Here is a 26,539-nt window from a genome sequence, read left to right as displayed (position 1 = left end):
GAAATAATTGCACATACTCTGGAGCCCCAATGATTGAGAAAATCTAGGAATGTTTTCGCTGCCATTTAATGCAGATTCCTAGTATTGGGAACCAGATTCTATTAATCAAGGGATTTTGGTGGGGAAAGCTTCATCCTTTCATGGGGGATGATTCATAATCATTTTTCATAAGTACCAAGTTGAACTTTCCTATAGGGGATGACTTTTCTTATTCTTATCGTGGAGAGAACACATATTTTTGCAGCTCCACTTTCATTTTCTACAGGGATGTAATTGTATTGATGGAAATAATGAATATTGGTTTCATGTTTAGCTTCAAAATCTTGGTCTCTTCCATATGACTCTGATTTTTCTTGGGCTTGGCCATCCCAGGAGCCTTAGATCGCTTTTGTATCATTTACTTTTCTTCTTTTCACTTCTTATTAACATGCATCTCTTGTTATTATTTTTTTCTATTTATGCATTTAGTATTAATGGTTTCTTCTTTTAGGATTGGATTAAATGTTTGAAGTAAGCTATTTTACAGGATCAAAAGCATCATTTCATAATTATTATAGCTTTTTAATGTCATAGTAATAATTGAGCTACTTGGATTTGCTTGATTGTTCCCAAATCTAGATTTTAGGAAGTCCTTAGTGGCAAATAACAATACATTTCTGCTATTTCTTAGAGCATGCTAAGAAGCTTCAATCGATTTAATTCACTTGCATCAGATCACAAAAAAATTCTAGTTAATAACAAATATTACCCCATTGAACTTCACATGATTAGGTTAGACATTTGATAGATTTACTAGCTCACTACTTCTCGAATTTCTAGATTTTAGAGTAGTAATTTTCTATCATCTTTTAGCATGGGTTAACATAGGTATTTTTGAGTGACTACACTTGGAATGGAGAACTAAGACATAATATTCATTAAAATAAATTGTCTCAACCAATTTGGATTTGATTTGGTTCGTCATTCGGTCAGTTGTAACTCCCTATAACAAGTTTTTTGTTTCCTCTAGTAAACTACAGGAAACCCTGTAGCAACCTTCCAACATGTATATACTTGTCCAGATTCGTTTAAGAAGATTAGTTATTATCCCTTAGGGTTGAATCAAGACCCTTAGGATCTAAATGAATTATTAGGGAAGACTAAATACCATGCAAGGAATCAATTATTGAATTGAGGCTTTTGTGATCCATAATAGTTGTAAGCAGAGCTTCGGCGAAAATCACATGAGGAAAGACCTTTGTCGACGCGTTTCGAACCAACCAGTGTGGTTCATCATCAGGACAAGTTGAAGAAACAGATCAAGCTTAGCATGTTAGAGCATCCAGAATCTAGGTACGAAACATCTTTACTAGTATTTTCACCTTTGGTATAAGATAAAAATAAGTGATCTGGAGGATACTCACCACTTTCTTGAGCATAATTAGCATTTTTATGTTCTTTCAATCTGCATTCTCTTTCAAAGTGACCATACCTATTACAATGGTAACATTGAACATTTCTCTTATCAAATCTACCTCTACCTCTTCCTTTGAAACTACCTCTTCCACTTGAGCCACCTCTTCCTCTACCTCTTGAATAATTTTGGCTTTGCCATTTACTTTGACCTTGATGGCTTTCGGTACTGTTGCTACTTGCATCTTCATTCTTTGTAATTTTTAATTTAGAGGAAAAATCTTTCTCTACAGCTTACAACTTCTCCAAGTGTATTGACCACATCTATGACTCTCACACAATAGTCACTGATACTTTTAGCTTCTTGAATCTTCAAATTCTCGATTCAATGAAGCTTGACCACCTTAACTTGATCACTACCTTGGTAAGCTTCTTGTAGAGTCTCCCAGGCAGCTTTGGCAGTTTTTGCTCCCGATATTCTTGGAAATAAGCTCTTATCAAGAGCTATCTAAATGTGAAACAAAGCTTGAGCATTCTTCTTCCTTGCTTCCTTTCTTGATGTTCTTTCATTGGCTGTAAGAGCATTCCAATCAGCTAGCTCCTCATATCCTGATTCAACAATCTCCCACAAATCTTTTCCAATAAAAAAGGTTAGCATATTAATGCACCAATAATCATAATCGTTCCCATCAAATTTTGAAACTAGCATCTGGTTAGAATTCGACATGATTAACTTTGGCGAAATTCCAACAATACAACTTTAACCCAAAATAATTTTACCTTCTCTGGTACCACTTGTAGAATATGAAATGAATTATTTCAAGCCAATTGAGAAGCCAACAGTACTATGAAGAAAAATACATATAAAAAAAAAGGATAAAACAATTAAAAAACACAGTTACTGTGTGAGCTAAGAAATGCTGCAAATCTCATATATTAATTCAACTATTAACTACATTCTTATATAGTAAAACTATTACTAAAATCTACTCTGAAACAAATCTACTGACATCACAGCTAATTTCGAACACTTTCCAGCAGTGACCACCCTAACAATCTGCTGCTTTAATTTTGCAGAGAACACAAAATCTGCTGGTTACATTGTCAGCAATTTACATAACTAATTAAGCATTATTCCCAACAAATTTCCTGTAATGTTTATTAATTTTTAATACCTAACACGAGACCTTGTTCCTATGTTGTTAGCTTTCTTACATCTGGCACCTCGCCAGGATCATTGATAAAACATTTACATCTAGTGGAGTCTTGGTGTCATTAATAGTTGTTTTCAAATGTTTATGTTTCAGTATTAGATTGCTAGATACTTCCATAAGATAGTCTATTTTGTTTAATTTCAACATGATGATGATTTGATTCTTTGTCAACATTGTCATATTCATTGATATGAAGCAGTCTCTGGCATAGTTCCTCATTGCGCTGAACTTGTTCCACACATATATATATATATATATATATATATATAATATCTCTTACCACTGCATTGTCTAGTTTGTGCATGAATGTAACAAATTTTTGCAGTTTTGAACATTATAAAAAAGTGATTTTCTCCCTTTTCCAACCCGAACATTCCTTGACTAATTTGTTATTTTGTAAAACTAGCCAAATTTAGAAACCAATTTTCTTTAGAAGTGTAAGAAAAAAATTAAATTTCTATCTATCACTGTAAATTCAGAAATCTACATATAGTCGTTTTTCTCTCGTGAATAATAGGCATGTGTTGTTGCAATAAAACACAAATTTTTGCATTTCATTAAGGCACAAACACTTTTTTGTTGTGAATCTAAACGTAGGTTCTTGAGATGTCCATCCCAAGGAAGCTACCTATTATCTATTCATTTTCATATCAATATAACTTGATCTTCACTTTTCTATATTAAATTTTGTTTCGAAACAATACAGGAATTTCTAATTCGAAAGTTTTTCAAATAATATTAAAAATTGATATTGCGTCATGATATTTTGCACTTGGTATTAAACTAATTAGCATGAACTCATACAAAACAATATCTAAAAGACCATAATGACATGAAGTAAAATAGTCAAAAACATATTTTGACATAAATGATGAATATATTACTATAATATTAAACCTTACTAAATTCAAATTAAGTTGGTTCATTGTGCTAAATAACATGTGAATTAATATTTTATCATATGATTCATATCCATTCTTATATCATTAATATTTATGTTATAAAATTAGAATTTTTTTCATTACGAAAATAAATTTGAATAATCTCTATTAAATCATAGATTTATATTGCAGTATAGTGGACTCGGAAATTTATAAGGACCCTTTTTGAGCGATCACGTAACCATATTCCATGCACTATTAGAACCACATATAATTACTTTCCATTCACTACTCGATCTTTCCTATCATTTGAGATCATCACCTACTTTTAGCATATTCTAGTTTTAATAAATCTACCTTTTGTAGGGGTGACACCTACGATGACTTCTTCCACTGATTCAGAACTAACATGGTTATGAAATCAATATTTCCACTTCATTATTATGAATTTTCTTATTCATGACTTCAAATATGAATTTCCTCTTTTATTTCTAGAGATATCCTACCTACCACCTTATCCACTCAACCACCTACATTATTTGTTCATTTTTAGTCTTATTTTTATAGTTTGCATGGGTATTTATTCTATGTGAGGGTTGTTACATTATTTTTGACTATTATTTAGCTTCAATTAATTAATTTAACTCTATCATTATATATTTTATTTTTTATTTTTTTGGGCCTCTCGCTCCATTTTTCACTTACTAGCTATTACATGGATGCTAACTAGTAAACTAAGTGCATGGATAGTGGAACACCATCATATTTTGAGTTTATTGTTTCTCCTAGGGAGGGTATTTATGATATTCATTTATTGTATTATATTTTTATGATTAGTTTTAATTGTCTCTTTGGTTAGTGAATTTTCTCGGCAATTTTGTTCTTTTTTCTTTCTTGTTTTGTGCTGGCTAGTCTTGTATTACCACACTTAGACCATATGCTTCTGCTTAAAATCCAAGATGGTATTAGAGAATAAGAGATTTTGTGAATAATAATGATATCTAATTTTAGTTTTGACAATATTAGAGCAACCCAAGGAGAATGGACCAAATTACTATAATCTGCATTTCTTTCAATTAATTTCACTAGAAAGCTAAATATCCAACTATTTCTACGTAGCTATGTACTTATAGGATCATAGTGGGGGAATAAATTGAGCCTAAATTAGACATAGATAATTAAAAATGACACAACAAAATGTATAGACCATATGGGATTTTCCATTACTCTTGATTTGATATTTTATGTAGAGGTTTTTAAAATCCTCTTGTCTTTTAGACCAAATTAGAAAGATGAAATGAAAGGGAATCAACTAGAGAATGATTACATTTTTCTAGATTCTAACCATTTTGTTACCCCACATTAGTTCTTTCCAATATTAATGGATCTAATGGCACAATTAAAATCTTGTGGAATAGATAGGATTGAGGAACAATTTATTCTTTCAATATTTTCAAAACGAGATCCTCAATATGCTATCTTTTTCTATTTTTATGATATTCCTAAACTCTCCATGAGTAAAAATTGGAATATTCCATATCTTGATGGTTTTATTGAGTTCGTAATACATGAGAATACTAGGTTTATACAAATTAGTTTTCTTAATCCTTCCAAAATCTATGTGCTTTCAATGAGGGATGATAACAATAAAGACAATAAGAAAACAATGGGGATTGATGATGTACATACAGAAAGAATTGAAATCATTATGGATATTACAATGCCCAAGGGAGGGATATTTAACGCGAGAAAAAAGTGAAGCTATTAGATTAAGGTATTCCATTTGAAGAGTTATTATATGTCGAAGACAATTGATCGTAGAGCCAAAGTACTTCAAAGCATAATGCAAATGATCTCATACAATGTCAAGAAGAACTCTAAATATAAGGCACCAAAGGATAAAGATATGGTCATGGTTTAAAAATTATTCCTTTAACATCTAATGTATGGATTTTATACCTAGGTTCCTTTAATTATATGAATGCATCAAAGAATTATTCTTTGGTAACTTGCTCTATTCCTTTGACAACAACTTTTACAAAAACTCTTCTTGCGGGAGATATTCAAGACGATTTTGCATACACTTCAAATCATATTTATATTATATTTTAGGAAATTATTTAGAAGTGCATAAATAACAAATTTCAAATATGTTTCACAAGCTATGAAGGGCACTTCATAATTTACAGGAAGCTATTAATCTAGTGGGAGAATATACCAAGTCACAAAGAACTAGCGTTCCAATTTTTGCTACTTCATGAGCTATCACTACTATTTAGGAAGAGTACAAGGATCAACGAGTAGAAAAATAGTAAATACATATGATGGTATAGGACATATCCATGATACTAAAAAAAAACACCATCCATTTTTATATAAACTACACAATGTACATAGTATACATCATATTTTTTTGGAGTGTTCTGCCCACTATGATTTCACTCTTTACCTATTTTGTGTCATATTTGGTCTTGTGTAAGCTATTCCATGCATACTAAACATCAATGAAAATTATTGGGATTCATTAATTGATCACATAATTGTTTTATATGATTAAATAACATGGTTTAAAATTGTCGAGACACATTTACTAGAATACTCTTTGGTTGTGCTTTAGGGTGGGCATTGAAGTACATTTCATATTACTAGAATACTCTTTGGTTGTGCTTTAGGGTGGGTGTTGAAGTACATTTCATATAAGAGTTCATTAGGGCCACATATAAACACTTTTCGTTCAATATTATACCTTCCCCACCATTTCGGAAATAATTACCTATTTTTAGCATTTTCTAATTTTATTAAATATATTTTTAGCAATGGAGATAATAAGGATGGTTGAGAAGTGAAATAATCGATAGATAAAAATACATTAACAAATAAAACAATTGGAAAAGAGAATGTAATTGCATTATAAGGTTGCCATTGTACGATTATTTCCTCTGCACTTTTAATTTTCTCACTTAAGTTTCATTATAGATTTCATCTATTACCCGGATGCGGGTGCCTTAATGAGCTATTAATGCTCGAGAACGCGACGCCGGAATCTGGCAATACCGCGGGCTGGTTTGGCGGTTCGTGGTAGGATATTTACTCACACTACAGCGGGTTAGTATGGCGGTTCGTGGCAGGACATTTACTCGCATTTATGATGCATTGGGTTCAAGGCAAGCAGGGAAGGAATTTTAGGATGGTGAGCATAATTCGCGGTTCATTTGTTCTGGCCTCTTCAGACAATTGCAGAGTCGCTCTGGTTTATTCAGGCAGGGACATTCTCTGGTGGTTATGTCCTCAGAACTTCGGCGCAGTGCAGAGCACTTGGAAGCCACCATGGCTTCATAATCGCTCGCATTTAGCCAGCTTCAGGTCCTTGGTTTTGCTTCTTTTCGTAGGTATCTGGTATAGTCAGTCAGTTTTCCTCTGGCCCATCTCTGTAAGAGGTCTCATTTCGGTCTTTGTTGAAGGTGTCTGGGTAGGGTGTTGGGTTCAGTCAGTCAGTGCTGGGCTATATCTCGTGGTCGGTTATACATTTTGTGTTGGGTTTTCCCTTGGGGTCTTCAATTCAGAGGTCTGTTCACTCCAGTTTCTTTTAGACTGTAGCGGGTCGTCTCTCTCTCTCCCTCAATCCTTTAGCACTTTCAATTTGTCAATCTTTTCTGCAATGGCCCGGCGTCGTGGTATTTCCCGCCGGGGCAGTAATTCAGCAGCTCGTGGAGGTTTTCGGGGTCGTGGTGGCTCTGGTCCTCGGCGTATTTCCCCGTTAGCCTCTGTCTCGCCGGCCTCACCGCCATCAGACCACTCAGGTCCGTCCCTAAACAGTTCTTTTCACTCATCCCGCTTCAAATTTAAAAGTAGGCTCAACAAGCCAATTATCTCTGCTATCATTACAATCATCTTCTCAGAGGAAGAAGATGAGCTCACAGGCTCTGTTGAAACCTCCAAGGAAAGGTCTCTCTCTCAAAATTCTAGTGACTCTCAAGGCAGCATGGCGGGTGATGTCCTCAATAATCCCGCTGTGTTGCAGGAAGAAGCTCAGCAAGACGATTCTCGCCAACAACAAGACTCTTCTCATGAGGAAATCATTGCCTGTGCGCCGACGCAATTCTCTGGCAGTGTTCTGCACCTTGTGACTCCTCCAGGATGCAACATGATGGAAGTAGAAGAAAATGTGATGGTTCATTGGGTCAGCACTCCCAGCAAGGCAAATGAAAATGATACAGACTTGCCACCTCAGGAATAACTTCCTCAGCCTCAGCAAGTCATCTCAGGATTGCTAGTTTTTTGGATATACTTCTCAGTGGGTATGCTTATGATATTATCAGTATGCTTTTTTATCATCTTCCAGGTTATGATTTTGGCTTTCTACCTTTTTGTAATAGTCACATAGCACTGCATTTTGTAATAGGGCGGCTCACAACAAAGTGTCGATCCTCTCTGGCTCTATTGAGTTTTGGGTTTATGTTTCTCATCTTTGTAAACAGAAGGCCAAGTGCTAGCTGCAATAGTTTTTTTGACAGAGGGCAGGCTACGACCCCCTCAAAGGTTAAAACCTCTCTGTAAATATTTTTCTTTTTATTAATAATAGATTAGTCTTTACATAAAAAAAAAAAAACAAAATAGATTTCATCTGTTATTTACAAAGGTAACCTATCTAACCACCTTATTCTCTATGCTACCAACCGTATCCATTGAATTTCAGTCTTATTTTTTGTTTTTTGAAAGGGAAGTTATTGCAAGTGAGGTTTAATACATTTGTGACAAATAATTTGTATTTTTATATATTTTTTAATTTAGGGCAGCCCACTCTATTTTTCACTTACTTTCTATTTAGCGAGTTCTAAACACTTATATGAGTTATTTAACCGTATTTTTATATATTTTTCTAATTTAGCGTAACCCACTCTATTTTTTACATATTTTCTATAGTGAGTGCTAAACACTTACACGAGTGCGTGCATGAGGGAAGCCTAACTTAGTTTTATTTATCTTTTCTCTCCTACACTGATATTTTTTAGTTATTCTTAGAAATAATAAGATCAGTGTCATGAGTAATTCAAATTATTTCTCTAGTTACTTAGTCAATTTTCTTTGCAATTTTAATTCCGTTGCTCTCTTTGTTTGCAATAACTACACTAATATTATTTAAAAATTAGATCATTTGATTTCTCTTGAAATACAACATTGTATTCTAATTTTTATTTGGTTGAAATGTTTTATTTAGAATAGGAAGGATCCTCTCTCATACTGTCGCATTTCTAAATGATAAATTATACAGCTAGGAAGCTTTATTTATAAGTATTTAGTCATTTCCTCTTTTAATTGTTAAGCACATTTTGATTTTGTTATCAAATGTAATTTGAAACACTTAATTTAAATATATATGGGGTATGCAATTGGAAATGAAATAGGAATTTATTTTGAATTTTTTTATGCAAACACATTACTCTTAGAATGTCTTTTCAACTTTCACTAAAATAAAAAAGTATGGTATTTTTCTTGGAAAAATCAAAGTATTTATAGTTATTATAATGCTATCATATATAAAAATGATTATGTTTCTGATATTTATTTTATAAATATTATAAAAGAATTTTGTAAATTTTAATTGACAATACGAATGTAATATCTTTAAGTTTATTTTATGTAAACTTATCTATTTTTATATTATTTATGAGTACGAAATTTATATCAATTTTTGAAATGTTAGGTAGACTTCTATAGATTACCTTATCTTGTACTACTTTTTATACCAGCCTAGATTTGTCTTAACTCTAGATTTATGAAGCGTTGAGAGTGATCAAATCTCTTGGGGTGCAAATTTTTTTAGGGTTGCACGTCGAGATATTTGATCCCTCTTAGTGATTTATAGATCCAGAGGTAAGATGGATTTAGGATGGTTTCAGTTGTGTGTGGCCAAGGAAAATCTATCGAAGATATGGTTAATTTTATGAATAATATGTCAATATATTTAATATTAATATAATCATTTTAAATATGCTAAATATGTCTGAGATTAATGTGGTCATTTTAATTTTAAATTTTCTTAGTTACCTCAATTTGTTGAGATGATAAACATTGTTAATAACTTTAATGATGAAAAATGATGAAATACAAATTTTGAATGCAAAGTGACAATGTAATAGTTTTGAAGGATAGAAAATGTGAATAATAAGAATTTAGTCAATTACAAATAGTCTTCATTGTGATTAATATCAAACTATTTTGTTATACTATTCTTATTGTCATCGTTGTTTCTTTTGTCAAATCTTCATATCGATTAAATGAAAATGACAGTCAAAATCGTAAACTATTTAAATCTTTAGCTTGATTTATTGTAGTAAACACCATACATTGTCCCCCTTGCTCTCCAATATTAATAGGTTAATTACTATAACAAAAAAATCAATGTACATTGTCAATATTTTTTGTGCTTACACTGAAATCAATGCACAATGTTAATCCAATCACTTTAAAATTAATGTACCATCATACATCTAATTACGTCAAATCAGAAAGCAACATTTACACTAAAATCAATGCATCTAATGCAAGAAATCAAATAAGATTAGAAAACAACATTTACACTGAAATCAATGCATCTAATGCAAGAAATCAAGTAGGATTATAAATCAACATCTACACTCAAATCAATGCATCTAGTGAAGTAATAAAATAGGATAAAAAATCACCATCTACACTGAAATAAATGCATTTAGTGCAAGCAATTAAATAGGATTATATATCATCTACATTGAAATAAATGCATATAGTGAAAGAAATCAAATACTATTAGAAATCAATATGTACACTGAAATCAACCCATATAGTGCAAGCAATCAAATAGGATTAGAAATCACCATCTACATTGAAATCAATTCATTTAGTGCAAGCAATCAAATAGGATTAGAAATCATCTACATTTAAATCAATGCATCTAGTGCAAGCAATAAAATATCATTAGAAATCAACATCTACACTAAAATTTATGCATCTAGTGCAAGTAATCAAATAGGATTAGAAATCGTCATCTACATTAAAATCAATGTGTCTAAGCCAAGATATATTCGTCCCTTTCTCCACCCTCCAACTATATCTGTATCTCCCTCCATATATCCTTATTTTTCTCTCTATCTCACCCCCCCAAACACACACACTCTCTAACTTCATATCTATCAATCTCTTTGTCCCTCCCTCCCTCTCTCCATCTCTCTCTTCTTCCCTCTCTTCACCATCCATATATACCTTTATCTCCCTTTGTCTCTCTATATCACCCCCAAAAAATACACTCTCTTTCTCTAATATATCTTACCCTCCCTCCCTCATCATGTACCTTTCTCTCTCTTTCTCTCTCTATTCCCCTTGTCTCCCTATCCCTCACTTTTATCTCTCTTCCCTCCTCTTATCCTCTCTCACTCTCTCTCCATCTTCCTTATCCCTCGCTCTCTCTCCCCAACTTTCTCTCTACCCACCTCTCTCTCCCCTCCAAATCCATCTCCCTTTCTCTCCATCTATCAACTCTCTCACATCCTCTGTCTCTTCCTTCCTCTATCTTCCTTTCTCTCCCACATCTCTCTCTCTCTCTCTCCACCCTCCAACTTTCTTACTCTATCCCTCCCTTTCTCGTTCTCTCTCCTTCTCTCCCCCATTCTTTCTATATATCCTTCTTTGTCTATTTCTCTCACTCCCAAACATACATACTCTCTCTCCATCTCTCCATTGCCACTCCATCTCTCTCTCCACTTCTCTCTATGTATGTCTTTCCTCTTCCCTCCCTCTCTTCCCCTATGAATAAATCTCTTTGTCCCTACCTCTTTCCTCCTCTCTGTCAAGTCCTTTCCCTTGTCCTTCCCCTCTCTCCATTTATATCATACCTCCCTCTCTCTTCCTCCATCTCTCTCTCTCTCTCTCTCTCTCTCTCTCTCTCTCTCTCTGTGTATATATATATATATATATATATCTATCTCTTTGCCCTCCAACCCTCTCTCTTCTCCCATCACTCTCCTTGTATCTCTTGTTGGGTATGTGTTATATTATTTTCATGACTAACCCCACACATTATACATTTCACTGGGCACAATGGCGGGGTCACAGTAGGGGTGGAAACCCCCCTATTGGGGTATTCGTAGGGGGGTGGTAACCTGACTACATGGGGTCTGGGGCCTGGGAAATTTGTTTTATACCGACCCAATAATAGTTGAGCATACCAAAGAATGGGGGAAAACTAAAATATGCTAGGAGAACCTACCCATGGTTTTGTTTATGGGTTTTACACATGGTTTTGGGCATAATGGTTTTCTACCCATGGTATTTTGTAGATTCAGTCAAGGGAACTATGGTTACATTCTAATCTAGGGTTAATGGATTGGGGTTTATGAATTCTTCAACATGTATATATGTGTTGTGACATTGAAAGGAATATAATGAAAATCAATACGGTAGTCTGGGTTTTTGGATCCAGGGGAAAATCTCCAAGTATATTTGTTTTATGTTCTCAGCATTGTTTATTTTTCAGTTTGAAGAATTCTTTTACAGGTAAATCATGTATAGGGTTAAAACCACTATTTGGTATCAGGACTTTTTCGGCTTCAAGGGGACGCATTTGCTACTGAGGGGTTTTGCTTAGTCCTGTGGCAGACCTTGTTCAGTGGGAGATCTTCAGGATCGATTCTTGCAGTAAAAGAAAATGGAGAATAGTGGAAAGATAGAGATTGAGGAATTAAATGGACAAAGTTATGAGTTGTGGAAGTTCAAGATGGAGGATATGTTGGTAGATAGAGATCAATGGATCACATAGATTCAGGTACTAAGCCAACAATAATGTCAACAAAATATTGGGTGAAGTTGGATTGCAAGGAAAAGAGCACAATATGGTTATCAATCTCACATTTAGTATTGTTGAATGTGTTAGGGGAAGCTATGATGAAGGCTTTATGGGAAATGTTAGGGACTTTGTACCAATCAAAGTCTTTGTTGAACAAACTGTTCCTATGGAAAAAGCTATATGCCCTAGCGATGAAGGATGGAGAATCAGTAACAGAGCATATAAACACCCTTAACACTATGGTAAGCCAGTTTTTATCCATTGATATAAAAATTTCATATCAAGATAAGTGCATCAGATTGTTGTGTCTTCTTCGAGATTCATGGGATAGTTTGGTTATTGCTATAGGTAGAAATATAACTACTTTTAAGTTTGATTAAATAGTCTCGTCCTTGATGTTGGATGAGATGAGATGGAAAAGTATGGAGATCCAGAATATAGATTACTTTTATGTATGAGGACAGGCTCAGAAGAGAAACAAAAACAATTCCTCGAGTGGGAGATCTAAATCTCCAGGAAAACTTGTAAAGGTCTCCTAAAATGCAGAATGGAGGGAATTAAAAAAATGATTGCAGTTATAAATCTCCTGAAAAAGAAAAATGATCTGATGATTCTCCTTCTATAGAGGTGAAACCACCTCAGATGAAGGTGGGGATGTGTACTTGGCTTCTTCTTTAATTACACAGGTAGATCATGAGACATGGTTGATTGACTCAGGTGCATCCTTTAACCTCTCTCCCCATAGGGAGTGGTTCTTAGAGTATGAGAAATATCATGGTTCTTCTTAAGGGATGACTAGAAGGCTAGAATAATTGAACGCAAAAAATTCAAGTTGAAGTTACAAGGAGGAAGGATTAGAACACTTCCTAGTGTTCTGCATATTCCACATTGGCTAGAAACGTGGTTTTTGTATGAAATATGGGTGATGCATGTGTAAAGCTAGTTTTCAAGAAAGATACCTACAATATTGTTATGGGGGCACTGGTATTGATGCAGGGAGTTCATATTAGAAATCTATACAAGCTTTTGGGTAACACTGTTATTGATGGGTTCAATAGTTTCGTGCTTCTTGAAAGTGGAGCAGAAAATCTAGTGGTCTCTAGAGAAAAGGCCATGTTATGGCATCGAAGGCTTGGACATATTGGAGATAAGGGCCTTCAAATAATGAACCCTAATGGTATGGTAGAAGGTATGCCTAATTTATCTCTGGATTTCAATTTTTATGAACATTGTGTATAATCATGTGAGTTTCTCCTCTCGTTTTAAGATGGAAAAAGGGATATTAGATCTTATGCACAATGATGTGTTTGTACCTGTATTGGTTCCATCCCTAGCTAAGTCTATGTAATATGTCTCATTTATTGATGAATTATCAAGGAATACATGGATATATTTCCTTAGGAAAAAATTTGAAGTCTTTGATAGGTTTAAAGAATTTAAAGCTCTAGTGGAAAATCAGACAAAGAAGAAGATGAAGGTGTTGAGGATAGATAATGGTGGATAGTTACGCAAGAAGGAATTTTAAAACTTATGTAAGAAGTGTGGTATGGCACGACAAAAGAATACTCTATACACACCTCAAAAAATGGAGTTGTAGAAATAATTAACAGGAAGTTGTGGGAAAAGGAAAGAAGCATGCTCAATGGTTTCTACTTAGGACAAGAATTCTGGCAGAGGTAATGGAGACTACATGTTACTTGGTTAATAGATCAACTTCATCATTATTGTAGGATAAGACTCCACATGAGATATGGAATAGTAAGAAACCCTCTCTTTCACATTTTAGGGTATTTGGATGTGATGCATATGTACACATTCCAAAGGAGAAAATAACCAAGTTGGATAGTAAATCTGAAAGGTGCACCTTTATTGGGTTTAAGGATGGCTTAAAAGGTTGTGATATTTGGAACCAAAAAGCAAGGAAGGTTCTATATAGAAAATATTTTGTATATAGAGAGATGAAATATGATATTAAACATGAAGTCCTAACAAATGAAGAATTAAAAGAGGAAGAGCCACAAACTCTAGTTTTGAGAAGATTAGTTCAAGAGATAAGGCAACCAGAAAGTTACAGTACATCTGCATTCTGTTCAAATTTTACTCTATATATTGTTGTTGATGATCCTAGAACTCTAAGGGAGGTAGTATATTCAAAGGATGAAAAACTGTGGAAAGTGTCCTTGGTTAATGAAATGATATATTTAGACAAAAATAAGGCTTGCGATCTGGTGGTGTTGTCAGCTGGAAGGAAACCCATTGGAAGAAAATGGGTGTTTAAGAAAAACATGAATGCAGAAGGAAAGGTCGAAAAATATAAAGTTTGGTTGGTAGAAAAAGGTTTTTCCCAGGTGTTGGGAATTGATTTTGGTGATATTTTTTCTCTTGTTTCCAAGTTACCTTCTACTATATTACTTTTATTTGTTGCTGGTGCTTTTGATTTTGAGTTAGAATAGATGGATTTTAAGACAACATTTATTCAAGGGTATATGGAAGAAGAGATCTACATGAAGAAACATGAAGGCTTTGAAGTGAAATGGTAAGAGAGAAATGGTATGCAGATTAAAAAATTATATATATGAGTTAAAACAGTCACCAAGGACATGGTATTAGAAATTTGATTCATATATATGAGGACTTGGATTAACTAGAAGAAAAGTGGATCACTATATTTATTTCAAATTAATTGGTGACCATGTTATTTATTTGGTCTTGTATGTGGAGGATATGTTGTTGAATGGAAATGAGAAAGAAATTATCAAGGATTTGAAGACCCAATTGACCTCCAAATTCGACATGAAGGACATTGGTGCTACAAACTATATTTTGGGCATGGAAATTAAAATATATTGGGAAAGCAAGAATCTTTGGTTAAAGCAGAGGAAGTATGTCGAGACAATATTGCAGAGGTTTAATATGTAGGATACTAAATTGGTGAAGGTTCCTATTCCTGTAGGTGTAAAATTATATACTAAACAATGTCCTAAGACACAAGAAGAGGAAGTCGACATATCCCGTGTTCTATATGTGACTTTAGTTGGTAGCCTGATGTATGAAATTGTTTGCACTAGACCATACATTGCACATGTAGTGGAAGTATTGAGCAGGTTTATGTTGAAACCATGGAATTAGAACTAGAAAACAGTGAAGCAAGTTTTCAGGTATTTGTGTGGCACTAGTGATTATGGTTTGTGATATCAAGGAAGAAAAGGATTGGACAGAGTGTTGGGATGGGGTCCCGAACGTCAATTTTGGGCCAGTTTAACCAATTTTTGAGAAAAATTTTGTAAAGAATGTAAAGTCTCCACGAAATGTGGAAGCACAACGCACAACTAAGTAGGAGTCAAAAGGGATTTAGCCCACTATTTGGGTAAGTATTAGGTCATTTTTAGACTCACCCATAGGTCGCAGCCCATGGTATTCCAAGCAAAAATCCTATATATATTTTTGTTATAGTGAGTCTACAGATGATAAGTGATATAAAATATTATTGTTTTGGGAAAGTGTTAACAAATGAAAGCTTTGTTTCCTAAACTTAGGTGAAAGGGGAAGGATCTTGTAGCTGAGTGCGTGGATACCTTGGCAAGTCTGCAACTGAGTGTGTGGGCCCTTGCAGTTGGGTGCGCAGGGTGGAACAATTTGTAGATTGGATGTTGAATCAAATAAAGACTTTGGAACCAATATCTTTCCTCTCTATCTTATTTTTAATTCTGTTCAAGTTATGCATTATTTCTTAATGATCTGTTTTCTATGAAATGAAGTATGATTTCTCTGTGACTCTATTGCATCTTAAATATCTATGCATGAACTACGTGATAATCTATTTTCATGAAGGTAATGGTTGAATCTATTATGACTTCTCTTGAATAGGGTAGATGTGCACGAAGATAGATCTAGGGTTAATATTTACTGTGCGAAAGTTGTCAATCTACTTCTTTTAGGTCTCTAAAGTCTGATCATGAACCTTCACGAAGGCCTAAGAGTCAATTTCTTAGAGTTATAGAAGCAGATCATAGAAATATACAGATCTTTGTGAATACAGATCTGATTTACAAGGGATTCATATTACTTATCGCAAAGTCTCTGGATGTAGAAACCTGGTTCTAACATCCCCCAATACTGCTTCGATTGAGATTGCAGCCTACGCTATGTAGCTTGTTGCTGAAAGGGCCTGTAATTAGGGTTTTTTTGGTTGGAACAAACAACTTTGAACCTAGTTAAGGCCCCTTTAAGCCAACAAATGGTTCTGAGGCTAGGACTGGGATCTATCTAAGAGATGTGTGATAAATGGTTTCTGACAAAGAAAGGGATTGAAAAGTGGATTGAACAAAATGTGCAAACATTTGCGGCTCAAGAGAATAGGAGCCCTAAATTATCCAAGGAGTAGTGGTTGCAAAGATTTTTATACACAAATGAAACCAACAAGTTCTTCTATGTCTTCCCTGATGAAATACACAAGTTGTTATCTAAATTGCTCGATAGTCAAGGGAAGTGGAGGCTTGACGACCATATAGTGTGGACTCCTGAACTAGTGTGACATCTCGAGGCATCCAAAAGTAATATCACGTAGGCTATGGATCATTGGATTGGTCACACACTAGGAAGTTCTGTGGATTTTTTTGCGATCGAAAGAAATATTAGCTATAACGAAGAGGAACAAGGGCTCTTTAAGGGACCATGAGGTAATTATTTGAAGTCGTTAAAGACTTGGATTAAAATATTCTTATGTGAAAAGAGGGTTATGGAGTTACCTTGATGTTTGGGGCTAAGCAAAGTGGGAGATTATTTAGGAGAAATGAAGGATCAAGCTCAGAATATAGTCCAATCATTGAACTCCCTTCAAGTGACGATGAAGGAACCGTGCTGACTACACCGCAAAGTGCAATTCAATTAATTATGAAGGGTATCTTGAGGATACCTCATCCAGCCATTCGACCTCCACCTCGACCTCCACCTCATATACCTACAACTTCACCCCTCAGCCTCCACTACTACCATTCATCATGGTGAACGCATTGAAGATGTCAATTTTTAAAGTAGTAGGGAGTGAATATCCCAAAGATTTCTCGTTAGTTGTGGGATTTGTATGGATGACATAAGAGATTATGGATGATAGCATCAAGATAGTGCAAGTAGTCACAACCTTATAGGACCCAACATTAATATGGTACATTAATTATTTCAGTGATAACCCCACCACGACACTGGAAAATATCGAGCAAGCTCTAAACAAGGATTTTAGAAATCCTAAGTCAGAGGCACAGTCGGTGACTAAGATTAAAGAAATTCAACAATAGGTAGCTGAGACACCTTGGGATTTTGATAAAACGTTCAAATTCCTAATCATGCAAGCCAACATGGTGATTATAGATTCTCAGCATTGTGATTGGTATATAGCACCACTCTTATCAAACTTAAGAGAGCCTTTGTCACAACAAAAGATAGCGACGCAAGCAAAAGCTTTGGAAATTGCGACAAGGATGGATGCTTCACCCATATAGGATATGAACCTCGGAGTGAAATATATTCACACATAGTTAGAAATCCTACACTTAGAGTTGTAGAGGCTGAAGAAAGGAAAGGAAGCCTGGCCTGAGGTGCATGCTGTGGTTTGGTGTTTGAAGTGAAAGAGGCAAGGACACAATAAGGACCACTACCCGGTTTATAAGAAATACAGTATGGGGGGAGGGCCTTTTCCCCTAAAAACAAATAATAGTGTTCGGCAGAGCACAAAAGATGCATTGTGGTGTGCTATCTATCAAGTTACAGGACAACACACAACTGATAACTGTGATTTACTACAAAATTTTGTACAGACCCCTCAATGGTTGTTTTGCAATTTTTGTAAATTTTTGGGACATGATGACCACCATTGTAGGATTTATGAGCTGATGATGGACAGAACTCCTACCTACTAAATACAGGCGGAGTATCGGCCTCAGGATCAGGGTGTGGGAGCAGCACATGGAGGATTCTAAGGTTGAGGACAAGGAAGGGGGGCTGGAACTAGTCAAGGAAGAGGGTTCGTAATTCACTATATGTTTGGCGAAGAAGGGCACTTCGCGTGAGATAGAGAAAATCCCACACATCCATCATGTCAGTATTTTCAATAGTTTGACCACGTGATATAAGAATGTCCTGTCCTTATGGTGAAGATTCTAGAAAAGAAGGCGAGGTTCCAACAGCCTAGGAAGAACATTCAAATGATGAGCGAAGAGCCCCACGAAGAAGATCAGAGCATAAATATAGTAAAAAGAAGTGGTATCGCGACTGGTGTAGATAAAGGCAACTAGCCTAAGGATGACGGGTTGGTGCGCAAGGTTGTTGAGAAAGAAATAGAAATTGATCTTAATCATGCTAAAGAGACATTCATGGAAACAAAGAACAGCTTCATTGAGGCCTCCACCTGAGAAAGCTAGGAGAAAATGTCTGAAACTAGTATGACATAAGAGATAGATCCTTTGGTACTAGCTACTTTTCTTAAGACCTTTATGAAGTCACTGCCCGATAATAAAGTGATAGAAGGGTTGCAAGGGTTAATCGACAACTATGGAAATAAAGAAAATAATCTTGCTGAACAACATACCGTGAGGAAAATTGGTAAGCATAAGAAGTGCACAGTGTGAGAGATGTAGCTGACCGCATAGATAGGAAAATATGAAATGGACCAAGAAATCTTGGATCTAGGATCTGATGCAAATGTCCTACCTAATCATATATGGGAAAGGATGGGGAGACTTGCACTGTTGTGGTCTCCTATTCAGGTGCGCATGTAAAATCAACAAAATATTATTTTGAGGGGGCATTTATATGGTGTAACAGTGGACATTGAGGGTGTTAGGTCCCTATACTACTAGTGTAACCCCTTATTATTATTAGTACAACCCACTTATTATATTGATGTACCCATGTAGTGCCCATATTATTACTCTTATGCCCCATAGAAGCCCACTACTGTTATTATTGTGCCCTTACATTATTATTGTTATGTCGGCTCTGATTATGTTATGATCCCTTAGACTCCTATATATAGAAAGCAGGTATTCTCATTTGTATCATCCAAGAATTGTTCATTTATGTAATATAAAGGAGGTTTCCCCCTCGAAGAGGCTGAATTCTAAGGCGTTGATCTATCTTTTCTATCTTTTCTTGAGCTTGTTTCATAACATTTGGTATCAGAGCTCTCGATTCTAGGGTTTCAGTGCTCCAAACAGGTCATCGTGGAATTTTGGCTATAACTTGTTTTCTGTGATGTTTCAGAAGTCGCAAAAAAAACCCATTTGAGAAGAAATCAACTTGAACATTGGGTTTGAATTTCTGAGCTTTTAGCACGATATGTGCGGAGATATGATCTGAGGAAGTTGGTCTTTTTTAGACTCCTGAAGTACATTCAAAATAGGTGACTTGGGGAAAATCGTCATAACCTTCGCTTTGGGAATCAGATTGAAATTTCGTCAGAAGGTACAGAAAGAGGACGGACTGTAGTTTCTTTTATATCTTTTTCAAAACCAAATATCGAAAATTGTACACGTGGAAATTCATACAACTTCACTCTTATGGAAAGGTCTATAATCATGTCATCTTGGGAGATTGTGCATAACTCTTTTTTGGAGAATCCAATTTGGATCAGACTAGTGGCATTGGAAAGAGGACATAGAGGGCTACTACAGGTAGCAATTTCAGAACTTAAATATCTGAAAGTATATAGTTACAATCATTTCAAGATTGAGGTCCTAAAATCAAGAAAAAGCAAGATGAGGAAGTTTGATGGCAAAGATCCAGTAAATTGGATACTTCAGATGGATAAATATTTTGATCTACATGGTGTATCAATGTTACAAAAGGTATGTATTGCATCTTCATATTTAGAACTGGATCAATTTTTATGGTATAAAGGGCTTTGTCCTCGTAAGAAACTTGTTACGTGGTCAATTCTCATGGAGGAAATGATAGCACATTATGAGGATACAAAGAGCAACACCTTCTTTAGAGCAACACCACAACAATTGGAAAGAGTAAAAGGGCTTTGTGACATATTCGAAAGTAAAATTATGGCAACAAGGAAGTCTACCCCTCACAACTATAAAGATGGAAGTGTTGTTTCTCCTAGCCTTCCACAACCTACAAGGGTTACACCACAACAATTGGAAGAAAAAAGAGAAAAAGGGCTTTGTTAAATTGTGATAGAAAATGCACAAAAGGTCATAAGTGTGCTGACAAGAAATTATTTTACATAGAGTATGAAGAGGAGGAAGAAAAGGATCAAGAAACATCAAAAGAAGAGGATATATGCCAGGACTCAACACTAGAGAAAGAAGAAATGAATCAGACCATATCTTGTAAACTATTAGCAAGAATGACCACTCCTAAAACTCTCAAGATAGAAGGACATATGAAGAAGAAAAAGGTGAAAGAAGTGAAAGATCACATCAAGAAAGAAGAAATGAATCCAACCATATCTTCTAACTCATTGGTCGGAATTACCACTCCTCAAACTATTAAGATAGAAGGACATATCAAGAAGAAAAATGTTCAAGAAGTGAAAGATTACATCGAGCATCAAGAAATGAATCTAACCATATCTTGTAAAGGATTGGAAGAAATTACCACTCCTCAAACTATAAAGATAGAAGGACATATCAAGAAGAAAAAGGTTCAAGCATTGAAAGATCACATCGAGCATCAACAACACGTTCTCCAACCTTTAAAGGATAATGCCACTTTGGTGAAAAATCAAATGAAACAACAGGTAGATCAACATCATAGTGAAAAATGTTTTGATGTAGGTGATTGGGTATGCTTACTGTTACATCTAAAGAAATCTATTTATGAGAAGGAAATGTTGGAAATACTACATGCACTTAACAAATGGCGACCTTACCGAATGGGAAGACTCTTCAAGGATGAGGATGTGGAAGCATTGTTTTGTGCTATTTCTATTATCCAACTAGATTGGATAAATGAAGTAAGGGATGAATGGAAGAAGGACAAAGAAGTATGGCCACTTATTCAAAAGTTGCAAAAGATTCCAATGCAAACAATATTTCCAGAAATTGAAGAGGAAGGAAAAATCATATTGGAACCTGGAGTAGTCACACAAACAAGAACCTGACAGCTACGAAATCGATCAATTTCAGAGTATCTCATCAGGTGGAAGAACTTACCTGCTAAATATTCCACATGGGAGGACAAGAATTTTATACGGAAGCATCAAGAACTACTCAAGCATTGAGGACAACGCTTTTTGAAGGAGAGGGGCATGTTAGATCCCTATACTACTAGTGTAACCCCTTATTGTTATTAGTACAACCCACTATTTATATTGATGTACCCCATAGAAGCCCACTATTGTTATTATTGTGCCCTTACATTATTATTGTTATGTCGGCTCTGATTATGTTATGACCCCTTAGACTCCTATATAAAGAAAGGAGGTATTTTCATTTGTATCATCCAAGAATTGTTCATTTATGTAATGTAAAGGAGGTTTCCCCCTCGAAGAGGCTGAATTCTAAGGCGTTGATATATCTTTTCTATCTTTTCTTCAGCTGGTTTCATAACAGAGGGCACAAGCGCGTTGGCTGACTTTGAGGTCATTGAAATAGTGGATGATAGTAACTCGTACCCCATGATACTAGGAATTGACTGGTCTATTGATATGGATGTAGTAATCAAATTGAAGAAGTGGAAGATGACGTTATAAAGTAAGTCACTTGGGGTTGTAGTACCACTAGCCCTTGTTGAAGGCGCACGCTATAGTGAAACTATTCGCAACTTTGTGGAAAGTGATGATGATCTAGATCAGACATACAAGATCACAACATCAAATGAAGATTGAATCAATCCTATGACCAATGGACGAATTGTGTGGGATAGGGATAGCTCATGCACCTCAGATTCAGATGAATAGCTTAAACACTAGCAAAATTAGTTACATGAAGTATCTACTCTCTGTTGCAATATGATGACCAAATCACTATGGTGTGTGTCAACTAAGGTAAGGAAGATTCCACATTATGATGGTTTGGCTAATGTGGATCTATTTTTAGATGAATATGAAAAGGAAGTTCCAGAAAAACATTGCTTCAAGGCATTGGAGTTGGCATTCTGTGCTACGCCTTCCCGTTGGTGGGTACGCACAAGGAGAGCTTCCTTGGATGGAAGAAATACAATGGGAGGATGGAATTAATGTTTGGGTATGCTAATACCTCGATGATAGAAAAATACAGTCAAAAGGATGATCCGCACAATCATTTGCCATGATGGACTAAGGCATGGGGAATAGAACCACAGCTAGAATGGGTGCACATTTTCTATCATACCTTAGATACAATTCCAATGAAATGGTATTTGGAGACGGAGCTTCACCATGGAATCGCTGAATGGGATATCTTAAGGGAGAGTTTCTTATCAACTTTTAGAATTAAGGACCTGTTTGAGTGCATTGATGAAGCACTCCAGGAGATAAAAGCAATTATACTCAGAAAACCTAAGGAACTAGTAGAATGGGTTTAATCAGATTAGAGTATACATCTGTGCCATGTGTTGGAGTGTTACACTGTGACTGTTGAAGAGGAAGAAGAAGATCCACAGAATATTGAGGTTATAGAGATAGAAGGATAACGCGAAGTTGAAGGATAGAAAGCTACGAACATGGATATATCAAAAACTTTGAAAACTAGACAAGTAAACATTGGATCTAAAGCAGATCCTATGTTCATGAACATAAGAGACTATTGGGATGAAGATAAAGTTGATAAGGTAGCTGAACTATTGCACAAATACCAGGATCTCTTCCCAACAATGTTTTCGGATTTGAAGCGGATTGACGGAGATTTAGGTGTTATGAATATTATGTTGAAACTAGATAGGAAGCCCATCAAGCAGAGACCTTATCGGCTAAATCCAAAGTATAAAGAAACAGTGCACCAAGAGCTGGATAAGATGTTGGATGCCAGAATTATTGAGCCAGTAGAGGAATTTGATTGGGTAAGTGAAATGGTGATCCATGAGAAGAAATAGAAAAGAGAAATTTGAATATGCATATATCTAAGAAAGTTGCATGATGCATGTCTACATGATCCATTTCCAACACCATTTATAAATGAAGTATTAGAGAATGTTGGTGAAAGCAAGGCTTATTCATTTACTAATGGACTTTTAGGATATCATCAAATAAAGATTGGTCGAAAAGATCGGAGGAAGAAAACCTTTGAGGCAGATTGGGGTTTCTTTCAATATACAATAATGGCATTCAAATTGAAGAATGTGCTTGCAATTTTATCACTAGTAATCGCGACGTTCAAGGAATTTTATCCATAAGTTTTTGAAGGTTTATTTCGATGATTGAACTGTGTTTTGGTTGGTGAAGCACCATGTTTCCAGTCTGTGCGTTATGATGGATACATGTTGAAGGTATTAGATTGTGCTAAATTTGAAGAAGTGCATATTCAGTGTGCCCTTTGGAATTTTGCTCGGCCATGTCGCATGTAAGAAGGGATTGATGGTGGACCCTGCAAAGATCGTTGCGATTGTAAATTTCGAAGCTCCTAGGAATGTGAAACTATTGCACGCAACATTGGGGCACACTGGATATTACAAAAATTTTATGAAGGCATATGCTCAGATAACAACGGCAATGGAAAAATTGTTGAAGAAAGATGTGACGTTTTGTTAGGATGAAGACGATCATTGTAGTGTGGATGTCTTGAAGGAAAATATGGTAACTATGCCTATTTTGATGTTTCCTCTTGCATTGCGCTAGGAGCTGTATTAACAGATGTAGGAGAAGGAGAAATTGATCATCTGATACTCTTCCCAAGCAGAAAGTTATCCAAGGTTGAGAAGAGTTATTCCACTACAGAGCGTGAAGAGATGGTGATGGTCTATGCACTACAAAAGTTTCAGCATTATTTATTGGGTGGACACTTTAAAATGTATACAGGTCACTCCGCGTTTAAGTACCTGGTCAATAAGCCTGTGTTGGGGATGGTGGCGATCTGCCGATGGTTATGGCTATTTTAGGAATATGAATTTGAAGTGATTGTGAAGCTTGGAAGACTAAATGCAGGATCAGACCATCTGTCACGGATTGAAATGAGTGGAGAATCAAATAGTTTGAAGGAAGGATTGTCAGATGTGGAACTCTTTGCGGTGCGCATCGCGGATGAACATTTTGCTGATATCATTATGTTTTTAACTACAGGTACAACTCCAGAAGGATATTCCACTCGAAAAAATAAGGAATTAGTAGTCCGCTCCACAGATTTTTCAGTGATTGCAGGTCACTTGTATAAGATGGGAACATATGAAATACTGCAAAGGTATGTTCTAGAATTTGAACAAGCTAGTATCCTCACCGCAACACATGATGAAGCATCAGGAGGATACTAAGCAGGAAAAGTGACCGCATAGAAGATTTTGCGCATTGGGTTATCGTGGATGGAATTACAGAAGGATTCTAAGGCATAGTAGAAGGCGTGCGGTGCTTTCAAAAGGACACAAAATCCTTCGTGAAGAGATGAATTGCGTTTAAATCCTTAGGTCTCTTTGCAGGCATTTGACAAGTGATCCATTGAATTCATAGTTCCAATACAACCACCAGGTAAGAAGGAGAGCACATAGTATATCATTACTGGAACATAATATTTAACCAGATGGGCAGAAGTGTAGTGAGTGAAGGATTGTAAAGATACCACCGCTGCGAATTTTTTGTTTGAATATTCTTTAACACGGTTCGGATTCCCTAATGTGTTGTTGAGTGATAGGGGTACACATTTCTTGAATGAAACCATCAACACTGTGCTTGAGGAATTCCATGTGTATCATCAAAAGAGCATGCCTTATCACCTACAGGTGAATGGAATGGTGGAAAAATTTTAAAAAATCTTGGAGAATGCGTTGGCAAAGGTCTGCAACGCATAGAGGAATGACTGCAATATGCACGTACCAGTGGTGCTATGGGCATATCGGACGACTTGCAAGAATTTGGCAGGCCAAAAACCATTTAGGTTGGTCTACGGGATGGAAGTAGTGATGTCTAAGGAGTATATTGTGCCAAGTTTATATATTGTAGATTTGACAGAGATGACGGATCCTGAAACCTTGGAGGAACGACTCATGCATCCAATGGAGTTAGAAGAGGATCACTTCCTTACACGCTTTCAGCAACAGGTGCAAAATGAAAGTGAAAAAGCATGGCATGATAGGCATACCAAGTTGCACACTTTCAAAGTGGATGATTTAGTGCTACTATATGACATCAAGTTCATGAAATTTCCAAGAAAATTTCAAATTCACTGGCTAGGGCCATATGTTGTTAAGGAGATCATGGATGGTGGCAAACTTTAGCTCGCAAAGATGAACGGGTAACCATTCCCTGGAAAAGTGAATGGAAGTAGGTTGAAGTTGCATACAGGGGATCCTGCTCCTGTGCAATCACTACATGACAACATGACAGTCTTAGTAATCTACGCATCTGCAAGGGATTGCAGGACTACAAACTACACTTCCCAAAGAAGAGAAAAGCATAGTAGGGAGCCTACACGATGGAGGACAATAGTGTGATAGGTGAAGTTGCACTAGATGAGCTGCACCATGAAGGATAGTGCCACACAGATGAGTCCAAAAGTAGATATTAGAGTCACTATTCATAATTTGATGGAAAACATTCCATTAACAAGAGCGGGTAGGCTCCATTTATGGAAAAAATATTTGGATATCTATCGCCAAAGATACATTTATGATCCAAAATTTGAGGGAACAGACGGATTTGAATTCAAAACCTCCTATAAATTGGGCATGTTGGCCCCCCAAAGGACACTTTGTATTCTTAGAATTATCTGTCAAACTTGTTGTTTTATGTTTATGATGTGTGAAGACTAGGAAGAACTCTTATCACGACCATCATTTGCAAAACTATCAGAAAAAGCCCGTGAACTTTTCTTTGAATGAATGTTTGTTTCCGTTATTTCTAAAGCTGATGTTTCTCAAGAGGAAAGCCCTAAAGTTGTATATATGGAAGTTACACCCACTATGCCTACATCGTCGAGGTAACATAGGCCGAAGCAATCAAATCCAAAAGAGAAGCAGGAGAAACCTGTGTTACTGAGACATTGATTGAGGAAGAACCCGAAGGGTCAGCAGAAGGAGAAGAAGGTTAACCAGTTGGAGAAAAGTGTGGACCTGGAGGAAGAATAATTCCATGGAGTGGAGGAATTGGATTCTTAGGAGGGTGA

This window comes from Pinus tabuliformis, chromosome X, assembly GCF_031772625.1.
Source record: "Pinus tabuliformis cultivar Carrire ecotype Pingquan chromosome X, CPIR1, whole genome shotgun sequence".
In the NCBI taxonomy this organism is placed as follows: domain Eukaryota; kingdom Viridiplantae; phylum Streptophyta; class Pinopsida; order Pinales; family Pinaceae; genus Pinus; species Pinus tabuliformis.
Note: the sequence above shows the minus strand (reverse complement) of the source record.